Below are 20,560 nucleotides of genomic sequence, written 5' to 3' on the forward strand. Positions count from 1 at the left end.
AAGGCTGAATAAATGAAATGAGTTTCATAAACTTGATATGAACTCATTAACTTCAGTGAAGGTGTGAAAGGCTGCACTTTTACATTTTCCAGCCAAGTGGGATGTCTATAATAAAACACCTATCACTTCAGGGATTTTAAATTAGCAAGCCATCTGGCAGAAAACAAATTAATGAGGACAGCATTACTCATTATGGAGGGCTTGGGTTTGACTCAGTGGGCTAGACAGCATTGGGGGTGATCTGATTATTTGTTTCTAAGTTAGTTTCAGTTGTTATTAAAATATAATAGCTCTGAGGGTCACATTTTAAAACAGATTGCTATGTTGTAAAACCAAAACTATGCATGCAAAAGTCGACAAGTAATTATGCATTAGATGCAAACACCATTGATTAGTTCAGATCTATACAGTAATACTGTGTGGAGGTCTCATCAGATGTTCACGTTCATTATTACCATAGGCACCTGTTAGGGTCCAGTAGTGCCCTATTAAATTTACTTGACTGCAACATCTTAAGTTTACTCCCCTGATGATGCAAGACTATTGCTCTTTGAGAAAACAAAACAAAAGCTAGTGTCGATGAGAGTCGGAGGGTTTATTCACTGCTGGCAGGTAGAAAGGTGATTGATTTAACTTTCAGAAAAGCAATTTAGCAATATTGTTAAAAACAAAAAAGTGTTTCAAACATTTCACCTATTGGCCTCATACATTTGACGATATAATAATTGTACCAATAAAATGAAAAAGTAATCCCGATTGTCTAAGAGTGGGTCCATAAACCATGCAAACCATGCCCTATTCTTGTGCTTAAATAGTGTCATGCTTATGACAGTTGGGAGGTTTTGAAGAGACATTGGCAAGGAGTAAAGAGGTAGGAGACTAGTTTATATTTGAGCTTCATATTCACAGAATCTGAAGTGTGGGCTTTCTATCCACATGGCATAAATGCTGTCATGGGTTTATATTTAATAAAAATATATTAAATATATTAATATTAATATTAATATTAAATGTAATATATATATACACATACACACATATATACAACTTCAAACTTATTCCATACTACCTGATGGAAATTCTTGCATGTAGACTTACAAGTAATATTTTTATATATTTTGTAATACCCAAATTTTCAATGATAAATGTGCATCACTTTATAAAGAGAAAATCAAGCAACACATGCCACAATTTAAAAAAAAAACAACATGAGGTGATCAGCAAGTCTTAAAGTTGTCCTTCCCAATCAGTTGTAATTTGGAATGTGAAGTACAACAATGTAGGATGGCTGATAACAAGCCTCTTAACACGAAAGGCAGACCGACTTTCCCCAACACTAAAATCCTTGCTGTCCAAGTTACGTAGTGTAAAGCTATTTTTATTGCTGCTAAATAATTGTACTTTTCTATTCTTTGTCCTACTTTGACTTCCTAGGCACCTGAGTTAATTGTTATGTATAATTCATTATACATACAAATCCTTATTTTTTCATGGTACATCATAATTGTTTTACTTTGAGTTCTCCCATAAACATAATCTGAGTGGCAAATTTTGGTACAGGTATTTTATTTGGAAGTCCATTCTAGAAAACTGGAGTAAACAAGCAAAATGTGACATGAAGTAGGAAAATGTGACATGAGGCGACACATACAGGCAAGAGCAAGGTCCTCTGATAAATGTATAGGATGCCTCCAGTGTCCACATGGAGGAGGTAAGGGTATTTATCTGTTAGATCTCAAGTCTTCAACCATTAACACTCCTGCACTGCCAGGCAATGCCTGTGTATGAGCTAAATGGGCTTCTGCAGCTTCAGTGAAAGTGATGAGACAGAAAAGCAGGAGAATGGGCAGCTCATGCTGGAGGAAGGGAACTGTCAGCATGCACAGATGTGTCTGCCACCACTGCAGCTGAAAGTAGGGATGAGGTAAAACGATGTGTATCAGGCCAGCAAGAGCATCTGCTCCAACCCACCCTTACACCACTCAGATCTACTTGTAACTCAGCTGCTCTTCAATGTGGTAACCAACCACAGTCTTTTAAGAAGACTCAATAATTATGGTTACTGCTTCATCTTCTTCTGAGACCATAAATAATGTTTGTTATCTTTATCCTCTACCACCCACTATAGATTGTTCCTACCTTTGTCCAACATTGTAGCTGGTCCAGGTACTTCTTTAGTCAGATAATGGAGATCTCTCCTCAGTCTTAGACTCTGGTTTCCTTTTTCTTGCCAATGCTTTGTTGCTGAGAAATGTTCTATTAAGTTCTATATTTTAGGTGAGCTGACTTAGATCTTTATTCCTGAGAGGTCTGAGCATTAGGCTGTTTTTGTTTTCATCCAGCTGTGGAAACTGCATTTTTCTTTTCACTCTTATCAGGCATGGAATCTCCAAGAGAATTTTCAATAACTCCAAGTTCTGGATACACTCCCTTAACAATAAGTCTAGCTATTGACAATCAGTTAATGTTTTTCCCTCACCAGCATGGTAGCTATTTGCTTTGTCTGCTAGTCTTCATGGTCATTTGGGACATATGATGACCCAAATGACCATGCAGCTGTCATAGCTTCAGTTTCAGTGAAAATGTTATTGTGTCTGGTGGTGCAAGTGTTCCTATCCTGAGAAATAAGGACTTCTAATTACCAGAGACTGAAGTTACAGGGATGGGAAAGATATATGTTCAAGTGGGTCTCTGGGACTAATGGCAAGAGGCCTAATTCTACACCAATGCCTTCATTCTAGATCCAAGCACTGTAACTATTTGTGACCCAACAGTATTACATCAGTGCTTTGCCACACATCATTCAAAGACTGGCAAAGTGCTATCTTCCCCACAACTCCTTATCTTTATTTGTACAGTACCACCCGGTACTGTTATCTGTGTACCCTAACTGAAACTGGGGACCCGTGGGTCAGTCTTTGAGCACTGTGTGTTTAAACAAGCTCTCCTCCTTTATGCCTCCTCTTTTTTCTCTGATTTTGTATTTTAAACACCCACTGAAGAGAAGATACCACCTCTCAGGGGAATGTAGCTTGTGGTTAAACAAAAGCCAGCTGTTGAAATGCTGTCCTATCATGATGACTTGTTCTATAGCTTCCCTACTAGAACATTAACTCCTTGAGGACAGGCACCATGTCTGACTGATATGTGTTACTCTCCGAAGAGTGTCTGACACATACTGGGGACTCAGTAAATAAAGGAGAGAATGAGTTATGCATACACTATTTATCTCACAGTTGTTATAAGAGAATAAAAGAATAAAAAATTTCAAAATACATGTTATAAAGTGTTATAATTATCATATTATCATTGTTATTTACTATGACCAAGTGGTTTGTTTTATTGGAAAAGAAGGATATGTAAACAACAGGAGTAGGATTGTTGGGACCTGAAGTTAGGAAGAATGCTCTCCTTTCTGCATACTTCTCTTCTGAAAAAAAAAATTAATGGCCATCGGTTACAACAGGAAAAAGACATGAATGCAAGAATACCGCAAGGAAGAGACCGCGTGTGTTCTGGAATGGCCATGAGCAAACAGCTGTCACTCTTCCATACAGATACAGGTAAACATAGGCATATGTTATTATCTCTTGATTCTTTGTATACTTTATGTCCCAATCTGCTTGTTCCTGTCATCCAATGGTGATGACAAATAGGAAGCCTAAATATGTCATCTCCAAAGTTCAACTAAATCCATGTAAACTGACTTCTGGATATTTTGAACTAGTATAAGATGCATATATTTGATTTTAACCTGGGATCCTTTTACATGTATTCTATGTTGAGTAGCATTATTGGGTTTTTAACTATCTGCTTATCCTCAGAGTCATGATTCATCACTTCACATCTTTAGTGTTGTTGGGTCAAATGTAATGGGACAGAATAAAATGCTAGTAACCGTCTACTCCTTTCTAATCACTGGAGTCCTGCTGAGAGGCTTCTGAGTCATCCTTTATAACATTAGCAGATATCTCCAGGTGTACTTGTGGAGGAACCGCTTTAACTATACACTGTTTTTTCAGTACTACCTAGATTTGGTGTTCTATATCATATATTAATACTCTTTTGTATCCTGGGCTAGTTTAAGAAGGTGTAATTATTTTATTTGTATTAAGACATTAATCCTTACTTACATAAAATTTATTATTGTTATTAATTAAACTATCAAATATTAATATATATCTAGTATGGTATATTATAGTCACAGTTCTTAGGGCTTAGAATAATTAAACAATAGAGGTGGTTTTCTGTATTATGGAACCTTCCTAGGAAAAACAAAACAAGAAACCTATCAACTGCATGAAATAATGATAAATAACGATTGATGCTATCAAAAAAGTAAGTAACTGGCTAAAATAGAAAATATGTACAGGGGAAGGGTGGTGTTGTGAAGGAGTTCTACCTTAGAGCAATTGAGGTGACATTTAAACTGAGAACAAAATGGGGGAAAGGAATGAGCCATTCAGACATTCAAGGGGAAAGAACTGGATCTGTATTCAGTGTCTGGAAGAGAGAAAGCAAGGAAGAGGATGCAGAGGGAAAGCAGGAAAGAGCGCATTCAGGGCATGGTTCGCCATGGGTAACTTTAGTCTTGTTATGAGTAAAAAAGAAAGGATTGTAGAGTTTTAGATACTAACACAATTAATTCACATTTAAAGAGGGGCATGGAAAGAAGAGTGGAGGGTGTGCTAGAATAGGAGTAAAAGGGAGAAAACTGCACTTGAACAAAGATTAAAATTTAAAAAAAAAAAGAAAAAAAAAGAAAGAAGAGTGGAAACCAGCTGGGAAGGGGTCATCGTGGTTAAAGAAAGAAAGGAGCACGTGCTGAGTGAGAACGGTGACAGTGCGGACAACAGGATCCTGGAGGGCTCTGTAAGGAGAAAAGATAGGCTTTCCCGACTGCCTAGAAATTAAAAGGAAATAAAGTTTGACTTGTTATCAGAAGAATTTTGTCTACATGTGACAAATTATATTCTTGTTCAAAATTATGTCCTTTACAATATTTTGCTTTCCTATCCCATTGACATCAGTATTGATCATATCACTTGATCTGAGAAACGAAGTGTGGAGGGAAGTGACATATGCTGCTTCTAAGCAAAAACCTAATGCATTTGTTAGCTTGTGACTCCATCGCTGCTCCTTCCCGCTGCCAGGAGAACAGTCCATCCCAAAGAGGAACTCTCTTCTTGTCTGAACCCTGAAATGAAAAAAAGATGGGGAGGCGGAGCCAGAGCTGATCTGCAAAATACATGTCTTGTGAGTAGGAAGTAAGCTGCAAAGATCTGAGGCTTGTTTTTTACTCCAATTAGTGACCCACGCAATGTGCAATTTTTCAGAACTCACCTTTTAGGTGTTTTGTCACATTCAGTTATATCTATAACTTGATATTTTCCCATTCCTATTAGTTACTGAATATATCCAAGAAAAGTTTGGAAGATCAATAGACCTAACCTCTTTTAAATATTTCCCATTATTCAATTCATTAAGTATCTGGTTATCTAATTCATCATAATTCCCATCATTCTCTCTTTACTTTGCAATATGGCACTGAAAAGAGAACATACAGGTTATTCTGATTTATATTAGCATAAGGATACATTTAATTGTTCTGGCAACATGAACCAATTAGAAGAATCCACTAGCACCATGTCACTTTCAATGTCACATAACGTAACTGTCACATTTTTCATTTCTCCTCACTCAGTCCTCTTGAAAAGTACAGAGAACAGGATTAGAAGAGGATCAAAATATTCTATCCCAAAATATGCCACTTTTGCATAAATATTATTTTGAGCTGAAAGCAATCAAGAGGCAGCAATTGTGGAAGAAGCTCTTTGTCCCTTCCGTGTCTGAGTAAAAGCGGAACATACACTTTCCTTCCAGAAGGTGTTCTCCCTCCCTTTGCCCTTACCAGGAGGGGGCAAGTGGTCAAGTTGTCACCGTGATGGGTCTGAACAGACAAGCCTTACTAAAGTAACCCTCCTGTCACTTGTTTCTCCACAGACAGGGTGGGGAAAAGGAGGTTTATAGTTGTTTGTATGGAACATGATACAGTAATTAATAAATAATAATACAAAAACAAACTGTTGTTTGCACTCACAACTGTAAACCTACTTTTGCCCCACCCTGTATTTGCCTTTCTACAATTTCCAGCCCCTGGAAGACCAAACTCTTTTTTTTTGTCTTGTCACTTCCCAGATTTATCACCATTTGTTAAGACGGTACTTAAGCCTCAAACTTTACCCCTTGGAGTTACTTATCACTGAGCTCCCCTTTATGTATGTGCTGCATGTGTAAGTAAACTCGGCATTGTTTTCTCTTGTTAACCTTTTGTCATTTTAATTTCCAAACCCCAGACATAGAATCTAAGATGGGAGAAGGTTTTTTTTTTTACTTTTTCCCTCTACTATACATTCAAATGTAATAATATAACATTCTTATCAATGGGTTATACCTCATATATGACACAATTCTTGTATACTCCTGACAGAGATATTTCTTATTATTGTTGAGCATTTGACTTGTAGCTGATTAATATAATCAATGGGAAGAAATCTGACATATGGAGAGAAATATGAAGGATGAAAAAACTTTAAGCACTGGTTTTACATTACAGAATGAAGCTTTAGAAATTGAAAAAGAAAAGAAATGTTTTATTATCTAAGGAAGTAGATAATAATTTTAAAGATTACCTGGAGACCAACACAGCAAATTAATGTTTAATATTAACTTATTAAGATTGGTTAAAAGGCAAGACTTACAGATAAATTTCTTCTGGTCTGGCTACACAAATAACTTTCATTAGGTCTGTCAGAAAAAAGCCCAGCTATTGTTAACATAACAAAAACAATTTCAGTGACATTGATGTAACCTGGCAGACGAGGAAAGTGGACTGAAATGTGCATGGGTGAACAATGATGACTTCAATATTTAGTCAGTGGAGGCATTAGACCACAGCTGAGTGAGCATGTGTACTGTGTGGCCATCACATTCAAAATGACAGAGCGAGTAGAACAATGATTCTGCATCAAATTTTGCTTTAAGCTTGAACATTCAAGCTCTAAGCTCTTAAGCTCTAAGCTCTTAAGCTCTAAGAACACTATTCAGATGATTCAGAAGCTGAAGCTACAAGCAACTCGTGATTAGCAACTTCATCACAACCGTGCACCTGCTCTTGCATCATGTCTTCTGCAGAACTTTTTGGCAATACATCAAATCACCCAGATGACTCAGCCCTGCTATAGCCCAGGTTTAGTGCCCTGTGACTTCTGGCTTTTCCCAAAACTGAAATGATCTTTGAAATGGAAGAGATTTCAGACTGTTGATGAGATTTAGGAAAATCAATGGAGCAACTGATGGAGATTAGGAGAACTGTGTGAGGTCCCAAGGTGCCTACTTTGAAGGGGACTGAGGTGTCATTGTCCTATGTACAATGTTTCTTGTATCTTGTATCTTCTTCAATAAATGTCTCCATTTTTCATATTATATGGCTGTATATCTTCTGGAAAGGCTTCCTAGATTTAAAAAAATACTTAATTGATGTGGAAGTTTTTCTTTAATGTATTTCTTTCAAATTTTTCCTGCATTCTCTTTTTTGATCATCTTTGTTTCTTTCTACTTTCTTTTATCATTAAAGAACACAAACATTTTCTTTCATTTCCTTCAGATAACAAAGCAAATAGTCTATTTCTATCAATTATAAATTAGGATCAGTTTTTATGTTATCTCTCTGTCACCCCTTTCTAATGTGCAACTAATGGAAAAACTGGGACAGTTTCTGCACTGGGAGGAAGTTGGATATTTAAATCCTCTTTTTTCCATTACTGACAATATGGGCATGCTGTGTAACTTCTCTCTGTTCTATTTATTTCATCTATAAGTGAAATGTTCTAAAAACAAGATAAAGAGATTTTGTAGGATTACATCTTTTTAACATCTTAAAGGCACTGTGCTAAAAGCCATTATTTTTTTAGAGTTAAATAGACAACCATTTCTAACTTACCAAAAAAATTCACAACTATGGACTTTCTACATATCTTATACATGAGCAGTTTCATAAAGTATTATTTAATTTTTCCCTTCAAAGTCCAGTTACAGTGAAAGGTAAATAAGTATTTAAAAATATCAATATTAAATAGAAACATTACATTAGAGGGCTATCAATGTGATTAGTGTTCTCTCAAATTTAATTTTAAATTGGGAGATGATAGATCTTCATTTCCAAATTAAAATAAGGACAAAACATTTGCCTCTTTATTTCAAAGTTCCATAATAAGAATAACAGGCTATTAAGGATATTTAGAAGATTTTTAATAAAATGTAACCTTAATTTTCTGGATTTTTAAATTTTTCATTTTAGTACTATCAATACTTTACTATGTCACAAGGTTATGCCTCTCTGACATCCTTTCTTATCTTCACAGTATGAACTTCCAAAAACTTATTTTCCCTAGTATAAAGCTTGAAAGCAAGCATTAAAAGTTGATACAGGAAATTCATCCCCAATGTATTCCTCTCTGGCCCTTGCCCCTTGCCCCTTGACAACTATTTAGCAGGTAAAATGTAATTCTCAAACTGGTTCTATAGATTTTTTTTCTATTTGTGTTCCTTGTGTCTTTGTCTGGGGAGGCCCTGGGTCCATGACAGATTCAAGTATCTCTACTCCCATCATTGTCTCAGGGGATTTTAGTGATTGAAGTTGTGATATTTCCATTCAGATATTTTATAAACTTATAACAAGTCAGAGTGATAATTTTCATAAGACATGTTTTAATGCCCAACCATATTGCAAGGCACAAGCAGAATTTCAGAAAAACTTCTTGAAGTTTCAAAGTGATGTGACTTCATTTTTTCTGAAGATCTACAGAAAATATCCTCCTATTTTGTTTCACTTGCTTTCTAACAATGGTTACTACAGGTTAAATAATTTCTCACATAGATTTAAAATGTGAAAAAGTCTTCCCTGGACAATGTGCCTCAGTTGTTTGGAGTGTTTTCCTGTAAACCGAAATGTCATGGGCTTGATTTCCGGTCAGGGCACGTGCCCCGGTTGTAGGTTTGGTCCTTGGTTAGGGCACATAGGAGAAGCAACCTATCAATGTTTCTCTTTCACCCCAATGTTTATCTCCCTCTCTTTTTCCCTCCCCTTCCCTCTCTCTAAAATCAATAAGCATGTCCTTGGATGAGGATACAAAAAATAATTAAAACAATGTGGCAGAGTCTAGTGATCTCCAACTGTCTATGTTCCTCAGGGGGTATAGCAGGGATTTAAATGAAATAATCATAGGTCCTTCTCTGCAACCCTCTCTCTTGCCCCAGCAAGAGAGGTATATATAACCTGCAGGTTCAGAGTAATAAAGATTTTCTCCAGCAGTGTGTCCCTTTCTCCTCCTCCTCCTCCTCCTCCTCCTTTTTTGATCCTAGGCAAGAAGAAATGAAATCTCTCGTTTTATGGCTAATTTTACCAGGTGAAGAAGTTTGATCATTTTGTTGCTTATGATGGCAAATGAAAAGGTGTTATCTAAATAACTACTTATTAATTTCACTTAGCAGCTATAAGATGAAGAAAGATAATAATTATAATTTCTCCCTTTCCAAAGTTGCATTTACATTTGATTTGTATTGATTTATAAATCCTATAATTTTGCTTTTAAAAAGGAAAGAATATGAATATCATGAATGCAGCAATCAGCATCTCAAACTTTTCATAGGTTAGTATTAAATTGAATTGAATCTAATATTTCAAATATGTCACAGAAACAAATGTAGAATATGATAATTATATCCAAAAACCTATGACAAGTATATAGATGAAAGAGATGTAGTTTTACATAATCCCACATGAAAATGAGTAGGGTTCCCTGGATTATAATTAACAATGTGATATGTATGGCTGAGAGGGTAACGCGACCTTATGTAAATTAATAGAAACAGAGCATCCAGAAGAAAGAATGTGGTAGTTCAACTATTTTGTTCACTTCTAAGGAATTCTATCTCATGATAGACACATTTTTGTCTAAGTAATCACAATGATGAGATGACTTTAAATAAAATCAGTATTACATTTTTTAAATGGTTAGAAAAAAAGAATATTTATGGGATGAGGATAAAATAGAAGGAGCATTAAGTTTATTTACTTGAAAGGCAGTTTAATGGGAAGTGAATATGTTCCATACTTACCCTATCATGCATTTCTCATGTCAAAATTTTAATTTAATTCAATTCGTGTTTTGAATGTTTACCTTATTTCTAGCATGATAATGGGGCTGAGAACCAAAAATAGGTTTTAATTCTGGCTACTTCATTCACTATTATATGACCCTGGGAAAATATTTCATTTGTATAAGTTATGATATTTTCAACTTTAATGTGGGAATAATCATACCTATTTCACAGGGTGGGGTCAAGTGTTAAATTACATAATGTATGGAATACAACAGAGGTCAACTCACAGCAAGCACCTGACCTGTCTTTGTGAATGTTGCTAGTATTAATATTATATTTAGTAGGCACCCAGTGGAGTGAACTAGGACCAAAATGTTAAAATGGCTGATATACCAGGTCTGTTCACAAAGTATCCAGTATGCACTGTGGAAAATAGAGATATTTATTGAAGAAGATACAAGAAACATTGTACATAAGACAATTATGCCTCAGTCCCCTTCACAGTAGGCACTTTGTGACCTCACACAGTTCTCCTACTCGCCATCAGCTGCCCTGCCATATTTTCCTGACTCTCATCAACAGTCTGAAATCTCTTCCCTTTCAAAAGTGATTTTAATTTTTGGAGAAGCCAGAAGTTGCAGGGCACCAAATCTGGGCTGTAGGGGGGCTGAGTCACCCACGTGATTTGATGTTTTGACAAAATGTCTGCACAAGATGTGTTGCAAGAGTGGGAACATTGGCATGATAAAACTGCCAATCACCCACTACCCATAGCTGTGGCCTTCTGAATTATCCAAATAGTTTCTTCAGAGGGATGTTCAGGCTTAAAGCAAAATTTGATGCAGATTCATTTCTCTTCTTGCTCAGTCATTTTGAATGTGACAGCCACACTGTACACATGCCTATTCAATGGTATCTACTGCCCCCACTGACTAGTACAGTGAAGTCATCATTGTTTACACATGCACATTCCAGTTCATTCTCCTTGGCTGTCAAGTTACATCAATATTGAGCAGACTGTTCTCTTTATATTAACAATGGATGAAGTTTTTCTGGAAAGATCTCATATATCTACTGAAATAAACAATAACTTTTTTTCACTTTCTTTACTGGCCCTCCTCAAACATTTTTTTGGTTCACAAATGCCTTGGAAATTTTGACTAAAGCTGTGAGTCCTCTCTCTCTCTATATATGTATACATAAGCAAGCATAAACTCAAACACAAAATTTTGTTAATTATTTCAGGAGTTGGATTTGCTCACTGAAACCCTTCCTTAGTATGGGTCTTCAATAAATAAAAATTAATTAAATTGGTAAAATTGGAAATTTTATAGAGAAAGGTAAAGAATATGCTTCCACTAAAAAAATATTTGAGAATTCTATCTGTTGGGAGTTAATATTATTCATTCTATTTGTCTTAGTAATGATGCAATAAGGAAAAAACAAGAGCTTGAAGATGTTATTCCAAGTCCAATAAATATTAGAGTTCATTGAGCAATAGCCAAAGGACTTATTAAACATTTTCTAGACATAGGATGGCAAATGAGTTGAAAATTAATCCTCGTTCATTTGCTGACTTATAGTCATTTTTTCCCAAAAAATACATTGAAATCAGCATCAGAGATTATGTTTTGTCAACAAAACAATTCCCATTACACCAGTTTTCTAAATCTTTGCAAGCCATGGTCTCTTTTGATAAACATAAAAATTCTAATTTCTCATTTAATGTGATTTGAAATTGCGAATAGCTAAATACTTAAATAAACATTAAATCACTGACAATTTTGAAAACATTTTTTGAAATTAAATTGGCTCTTAAAAATTCCAATATGCCTCTCTCCATATTCACTTTCCTTATGCTTTGTCCTCATTAACTCCAAAGCTTGTTATGCACTTAAATAATATTTTTATACTTCTGGCTCAAAGGGAAGCAAAAATAATAGAGAATTAAAGCAGTATTTCAAATTATTCTAGCCAATCTTATTCCTTTGGTTATTATGATACCTAATGTCATTGTCTGCACAGGAGTCCTCTTCCTGCCTTGTGCTAAGAGAACCTGGTCCCTGACCGAGAGGCAAGCATGTGATGAGAGAATCATAACCCATAACTTGGATTTAAGAGATTGATCCAGGTGCAAGCAAAAACTCAGGAAAGACAATAGGAATCACTCTCCTACATTTTAAACTGGAACAAATAAACTCATGCATTGGAGTTGCAAATATTTTGTATACATGCATGTGTAGGTGATCAGGGATATCTCTGTTTTCATGGTCATAGAGGTGTACGAATACATCAGAGGATTCCCTCATCACACAGACAGAATGCAGATGCACACAGATAGCAGCAGAGATGCAGGATGGCAGACTCTCCTGAGAGTGTCCAGTTCCAATGTGCCAGAGGTGCCCTGACACCTATAGATCTCCCTTCAATTCCATAAATCATGCTGTGTCTTGTTAATCAATTTTGTTTTACACAAGCTAGATCAAGTTAAGTTCTTATCAGTGGCAATTAAAATAATTAATACAGTAACTAAGAATTTCAGATTTTTATTTTCTTTGACTTTAAAACTTTTATTTAGAACTTTTATTTGGAATCTTTTCCAAATGAACTAGGAGGGTTCTCCTCAACTCCCCTCCATGAAAAAAAATCCTCGCTTGGATTCAAGCAGGTAATAAGTGTCTTGGTCACTTCCTGGACTTCCCTTTGCCCCAAAGGTGACTTCACCTGCAAAAAGGCCCTGATCTCTGCAAAACATTGTGTAACAATCACTGAAAAAGTATTCCTGGGAACAAAGATAAGAATTGTAATACCATGCTCGGAACGTTGATCTTTTACCTGCGCAAAACAGTCCACTGAACATTTGGGAGAGTGGTGGTGACTTGATTGAAATCTAGCTAGAATACGAATACATCTTCATGAGAGCAAATGGACTGGAGATATTGTCATTGGAGAAAATATATTGGGGGATTAGGTATAAAAATAGACTGTTAAAGACCTGTGTGAACTAGAACACAGAACACAGGTACACTGTGGTAGCATACAATGAGAAGGTAGAACACTATAGATATGGTTGTAGATTTCTACAATTGCATTATTTTTCTTGTTTTGTCATCTATCTTGATGAAAAATAATTGTACAAAATTGCTACTTTCTCTCAGTGTACCAATCAAGTCCTTTATTTGACCATTAAAAACCGATCCCTAATCCCTTCTGAGATCTCATCTACTTTTTCCCTCATGCTCTCTCAGTCCAGCTGGACTGACATCTCGCCTTTTCTTGAACTTGCAAGACATGGCTTAGATCTTTCACACTTAACTGTTTCCTTTGCTTGAAATGTTTCTTCAGAAACCTGCTTGTCTTGTTCCTTTTCTTCAAGTTTTTAGGTAAATGGTGCCTTATTTTCCTTATTTTACATAAACTTTACCTTATTTTCCATCTTTGCTAAAATAGCAACTTTCTTATTATCCTTCCCTTCTTTATTATTTTCCTTAGCACTTCGTGTTTGACATAATAAATTCTTTTTTCTTCTTTATTGTTTTCTCCACTAGAATATAAGTCCTAAGAGGTCTGAATGTTTTACCACTTTGTTACTGCAAACTCAGCACTTTGAACAATATCCCCACAGTTGTAGTGCTCAAATATATTTGTCAAGTGCATAAAGTGGTATGCTTTGCAATGTATGTAGCTGCTTACGAGATTTTTATATTTTGTTCATTGCAGTTATTTATACTTTATGTTACTACCATCTTGTGACTTTGGACAAATCAGTGTATAAAAAACCTCTGGATAACAGAGGCAACTCACCCCTTCCCACTTAACCAGGCCTCCACACAACCTCCCCACTCACCCACCCCAATGCTCAGCCTCTCTCGCTCTTTCTCAGAGAAAATGTGAGGGAAAGAGATTTTTTATTTTGACTTATTTTCAATGTTGAATAGGAGATGAGATCCATCTTAAAGTAAAAGGATATGTATATTTTATGTCACATAGTCTATATGTCTAATATATCACACAGACACAGACAACAGTGTGGTGACAGCCAGAGGTAAATGGAGTGGGGACAGGTAGAAGAGGGTAAAGGGGGGACAAACGGTGATGGAAAGAGAGTTGACTTAGGATGGTGAACACACAATACAGTGTACAGATGATGTGTTGTAAAATTGTACACCTGGGCTCTGGCTGGGGTGGTTCAGTGGATTGAGTGCAGGCTGCAAACCAAAGGGTTGCTGGTTAGATTACCATTCAGGGCATATGCCTAGGTTGCAGGCTGGGTCCCTGGTGGGGCCCATATGAGAGGCAACCACATATTGATGTTTCTCTCCCTCTCTTTCTCCCTCCCTTCGCCTCTCTCTAAAAAAATAAATAAAATATTTTTTAATTAAAAAAAGTACACCCGAAACCTATGTAATTTTATCAACCAATATTACCCCAATAAGTTCAATAAAAAATTAGTAAAAATATCTACATTAGAAAGAAAACTGTGTCCCTTTACAAACAGAATTGGGTGGCAGGGTGGGTGTGGTGGGGGTCACGGTGGGGGGAAAATAGACAACTATACTTGAACAACAATAAAAAAATTATAAAAATAAGTTGAAATAGAAAAGTCACTTTGTAATTAATTGCTATTTAGGTGTTTCAATTATTCCTAAGTTATTAAAATATAAAAGTTTAAATATTACATAAGAACTTCATGAAGATATTTGTCTCAAAAGAAAAATGTTACTGCTTATTGTTTTGCATATGTATCACCTGAAAATTAAATATATAATGCTGCCAAAAAGAAACCAAATAGATTTCCTGAAATACTAATATTAGTTGATGGTATTATGGGTGGTACTCATTTTTTCCTTATTTGTTATATTTAAAAATTTTATACTATTAATGTATAAATTTTAGAAATTAAACAAATGTTACAATATTTAATGTTAAAAAAGAATAACAAGATAAGTCACAGACTGGGAGAAGATATTTGCCAAGATATGTGATAAAATACTGTTATTCAAAATACACAAAGAACTCTTTTTTCCAGCTTTATTTATTTATTGTACCAGTCCATTAGTATTTATCTGCCCTTTACCGGGTCCCACCTCCACCAAACCCCACCCCCTCCTGCAATCACCACAATGTTGTCTGTGTCCATGAGCTCCTTCTCTTTTTTACAGTTAGAACAAAAAATGATTTAAAAATGAGCCAAACACCTAAATAGACACATCACCAAAGAAGACACACAGATGGCAAGCATACAGAAAGATGCTGCCTGTCACACGTCATTAGGAAAATGCACACTAAAACGACAGGATACCACTGCTCACCTGTTAGAACGGCCAAAATCCGAACACTGGAAACAAATGCTGGTGAGAATGTGAAGCAGCAGAAACAATCACGCATTGCTGGTACAGCCACTGTAGAAGACTGGCTGGTAGTTTTTTACAAAACCAAACCTACTCTTACCACGTAATCCACTATTTACCGCTCCTTGGTATTTAAAACCAAGATGAAAACTTATGTCTACACTACAACCTGAAAGTGGATGCTTTTAGCTACTTTCTCATACTTGCCAAAACATGGAAGCAACCAAGATGTCCTTCAGTAAGTGAATTGGTAAACTGTGGTACTTCCATACAATGAAATATCATTCAATGTTAAAAAGACAGGTCTATCAAATCTTGAAAAGATATAGATGAAGCTTATGTGCATATTACTAAGCGAAAGAATCCATATTGAAAAGGCCACATACTATATGATTCCAAATATGCACCATTCTGGAAAAGGCAAAGCTATGGAAACAGTAAAATCAGTGGTTGCCAGGGTAGATACATGTCATTATAAATTTGTCCAAACCCATGGAAGGTACAACACCAAGAGTGAACGCTAACGTGAACTATGGGCTTTGGGTGATAACAATATTTCAAATGTGTCTGTGGGACAGGGAGTGTGCACATAAAACTGCTCTAAAGATAAAGTCTGTTTAAAAAGTTAAAGGAAGGAAACTAGGCTGAGAAGTGGATTAAGGAGAACTTTGGTGGTGCACATTATGCTCTCTTTGAACTGAGTGTGTTCCTTTTGTGTAAATCCATTAAACTGTGTACACATAAAAAAGCAAACAGTAGGTGTTCATTTCAGCCCTTAGAAGTGGCTTGTATTTTGACTATATCTGACTTCCATTGACATAAATTGATTATGTGCATTCAGAAAAAAAAGTAGTGACCTCCATTTAAGCTGATGTTGAAAATTACATTTTGATTAGTATACTATTTAATCTCCTTTAAAAAAGAGGCAGTGTACCAGGTACAAAATAGACAGGGAGAGGTTAAGAATAGTATAGGAAATGGAGAAGCCAAAGAACTCATATGTATGACCCATGGACATGAACTAAGGTGGGGGGATGCTGGAGGGAATGGGAGTATTGGGCAGAGGGGGATAAAGGGGAGAAAGAAATGGAACAACTATAATAGCACAATCAATAAAATATACTTAAAAAGGCAGTGTACATTTTATTTTAAAAAATTAACATGAATATTTATTTGTCATTTTAATGTTAATTTTATAAGCAATACAGCTTTCTCTTACATATTATGTAAATATATATGCACATATTTTCTAAGAAACAGCATAGGTCTGCAATAAAAATTAGTGAGCAGTAAGAAACATTAATTCAAATACAATAATAGTAAAGTACAAAGAAAGATGTACAGTGGTAAGTTGAATAATTCAGGCAACAAATATATCACAATTCCACCCCCTGAAAAAAATAACAAATAAATCTCAGCAGACAAGAGCACTTATGATCATGGTAAATACTGGAAAATAAGTAGCACCTTTGGTCAATAAAATGATTGTCAACGTTTATCTTCAGAAAGCCTAAAGAACATTTCTCATTTTGTAAAGAAAATAAAACTAGTTAATACGTACCATGAATTTAGCTGCTGCATAATTCAGTATTTGCATAAAGTATTTACTGACAAAATAAACCTGAAATCTTCAAAATAAACTATCAATTTCAATATAAAATGCTGTTTGTTTTCTATACCTTACTTTGAAAATTAGCCTGATAATTTTTCTAATAATCATTCAGCCTGTACCCATAGAATAGCACAGTATTAATTTAATAATCTAGTGCCATTGTTTATCTCAATAAAGAAATTATTCTGTGCCTGGCACTTTGCTAGGCACTAAAATTGTTGTTGCAGCTAAGGTTATATCCTTGTCCACAAGGAGCTCACAGTCTAATAAGAAAAGGATAAGCTTGATAACATACTAAAAACTGCTGGCAAAATATGTACCCCCACAGAAGAATTCAACATTTGGTTTCAGATTAGTTATGTAGTGAAACTTAGAAACTACAACAGAGACTTTTCTAAAACAATATGTCAATAAAACAGAGTAGTATAAATGAAAAGTTGTGTTAAATGATTCAGTTATTCAAACAAGTGAGCTTAAAAATAAAGCAGCAGGGACAGATCAAAGGGAATATCATCTTAAAATGATCAATGACAACCTATTCTTGATTTAAATAAAATCTACATTGTGTTTAGCTAAAACCAAAAATATATTGTATGAAAATGCCAATTCTTGCCAAGTTTAGAATTACTATATATAAAATATCAGAAATATGTATTGCAAGATCAAATCACAATCACTTTAAGTGCATTCATCTGTAAGAAGGCAAAAAGTAGAAGGTTCTATTATATGTTTTAACTTTAAAAAGTATTTAAATTAATTACATTGATTTTTTTATTATTGTTGATATTTAAAAAATAAAAAGTATAGCCATGATTTGTATTATGTAAAAAATACTGACTGGGTTATCTCAGATTTCCAGAAAAGCTATCAATTTCACTACCTTAGTAACTGTAAGATGATAGACTACATGATAGTATGATCACTTGTTGAGTGGTGGTTAAGATACGTAAAGAACCAACAAATCAACTCCATTAAATTTTTTTCATTTAAAAATCATAAAAATACAGCCTAAGATAGAATTATACTTTAAAAAATTCTACAGCTTAACCCCTAACTCGAACCCCTAAAGAATTCTAACAAAAGTTAGCCAGGTGCAGCTGCAGCCAAGAAAAATCTTATATCTATATGAGCAATGCGTCATTACATGTAATGTTAAAGTAATACAAGTGGTAAATAAAATGTTTTCTAAAGTTCCTCAAAAATGGGGAATCATTCACTCTGGAAAATATTAGCACTCTATTTTAAAGCATTTGGAGAGAAGTGCTTGTAAATAAAAAGCTTCAAATCAAATATAAATTTTAGCCAATAAATGGAAAGATCCTGCATTTTCATCTCCAAAACAATGTATGCATTGTTGTAGCTGATCTCATCTTTGCCATCATCACAGAGAAGGAGCTGCTCTCTCACTGATGCTGATGCACTCACTGCTGCTGGGTTACACTGACAGCACGGACTGAGTCCATGAACATCAGTTTGGTTTAATCTAACAAAGCACATCACTGACTGCAAATGCATTTAGGGCCCCGTTTGTGAAAGATTTTACTGTGACACATCTGTCTATCAAAACTTTTATTAAAGTGTGTTCATAGAGTAAATATTCTTGATTAACTAAGCAACAAATACTGAGTACAGATTACTGTTTTTACATTTCACAGACCAAATTCCTAATAGCAACTATTCTTCCCCTTTAGGGATTTTTTATTTAGGAGTAATTTTTTTTTCTTTCTGCAATGGAATCAAAAAGGAAAAATCTAGAAAGGATTTCTATCTAGATAGAATGAGAAGGGAGGTAGATAGGACATATCTGTCCTTACTGTTGCAGGACACATCTTAGAGAGTTTATTATTGTTTAATAGGTGAAATGACCATTTAAAAAGCAAGCATTTTTGAGATAGATCCTATATTAATTATTTTATTAACCCATCCTCAGCTACTTAGGTCAAAAAATGTTGAGGTGTCTCCCCAAGATTATACAATGGCAATAGTTTCTTGCAGATGACTTAGTAATTCAACAAATTTGTATTGTGTGTTCTATGCTGTGGCATTATACTTTTGAGAAACCAGTAAGTGAATAAGGCTTCTAAAATAACATATGAACATAAGCTAAAAAAGGGAATTAATGGAATATTGACACACAGATTCTATAAACATATTATCAATGGGTATTTTTCATGACTAACATATTGCTATAACAATGAGTATTGGGCAAAAACATTCATCCCCCTAGTTATTATGACTAATTTACTCAGAATTATCTGTTGTGAGAATCAGCAAATAGTCTTCAAATTAAATTTAAAACCACAGTTTTGTGAGTGACATTCAGTTACTCATGAAGAAATATATTCATTCGGAAACAAAGGAAACTTATCTTTTCCAGACATGTCAGACTACATTTCCAGTAAAGTAAGCACTCACTCAGCAGAGCTCCCCACCACGCACAAAACGGCTCATGCAGTCGTCTAGTCGTGGGACAGGTGTGTGTCCATACAGAGCCCTTGGCCTGTTCTAGCATCATTTTCAAAACTGTGAATATCTAACAAACCTAACTTAGAAGGCTGAGAAGGTGATACAAATAAAAATTACATAGAATGCTTAGAAAATAAACAGTTCAGTACCCATGTCCTTTCTTACTAAACCCAGAAATATTTTATACTTAGAATAGCATGTGGTAGAAAAATAAAATCAGAAATGTGTGCTCTACTTTAATGAACAGCTATGTAAACTGGGTCGAACTTAAAATCCTTTATTTAGATGCATGTCAAAGTAAAACAACAACACACCTAGAATAAGAGTCTTAGAAGAACATTTTAAAATTTAACCCTGACATTCATGTGAGACAAGAATTCCATTCTTTTGTTCATCTGACCAGAACTCTTTACAGATCTACACCTAGACAGAATATTGAGTACCAGTGTTCTCACACAGAGCTTCTCTAGCTGATTTTGCCATATTTGAACTTAAAGGGCAAAAAGCTTGTTATACTGTGTAAGGAAAAATATTTGCTGAAAAGAGAATGAATTTATGATCACTGAGTAACACCTGCTGAAAGACTGAATATTGCACACCTTACTAACAAGTACCTCTGAAGACTGAAAAATATGGGGATTATGCAAAAAATCCTATACTAACAATATCCACAATTACATTAAAAATGCTAAAGAATTTGACCAAAACACTGTAAAAAATTATTAAAAGAAAATGATTAAATATTATTATACAAATAAAAGGAAGGAAGAAGGTAAAGTAGCATGGACTTGGTCGAAATGATATAGTCTAAAAATTCCCGTATGTTCCACTAAAACTGAAAAGCTTTTCTGAAATTTTACTTTTCCTCTTAAGGCAGAGATGTAACATTGTAACTCTCAACACTACCCCAATGATTCTTTCGTGGACTGAACACCAGTCAAATAGTGTGAGAGGAAAGCAGCCAGAG

This window comes from Phyllostomus discolor, chromosome 2 (genome assembly GCF_004126475.2).
Source record: "Phyllostomus discolor isolate MPI-MPIP mPhyDis1 chromosome 2, mPhyDis1.pri.v3, whole genome shotgun sequence".
Lineage (NCBI taxonomy): Eukaryota > Metazoa > Chordata > Mammalia > Chiroptera > Phyllostomidae > Phyllostomus > Phyllostomus discolor.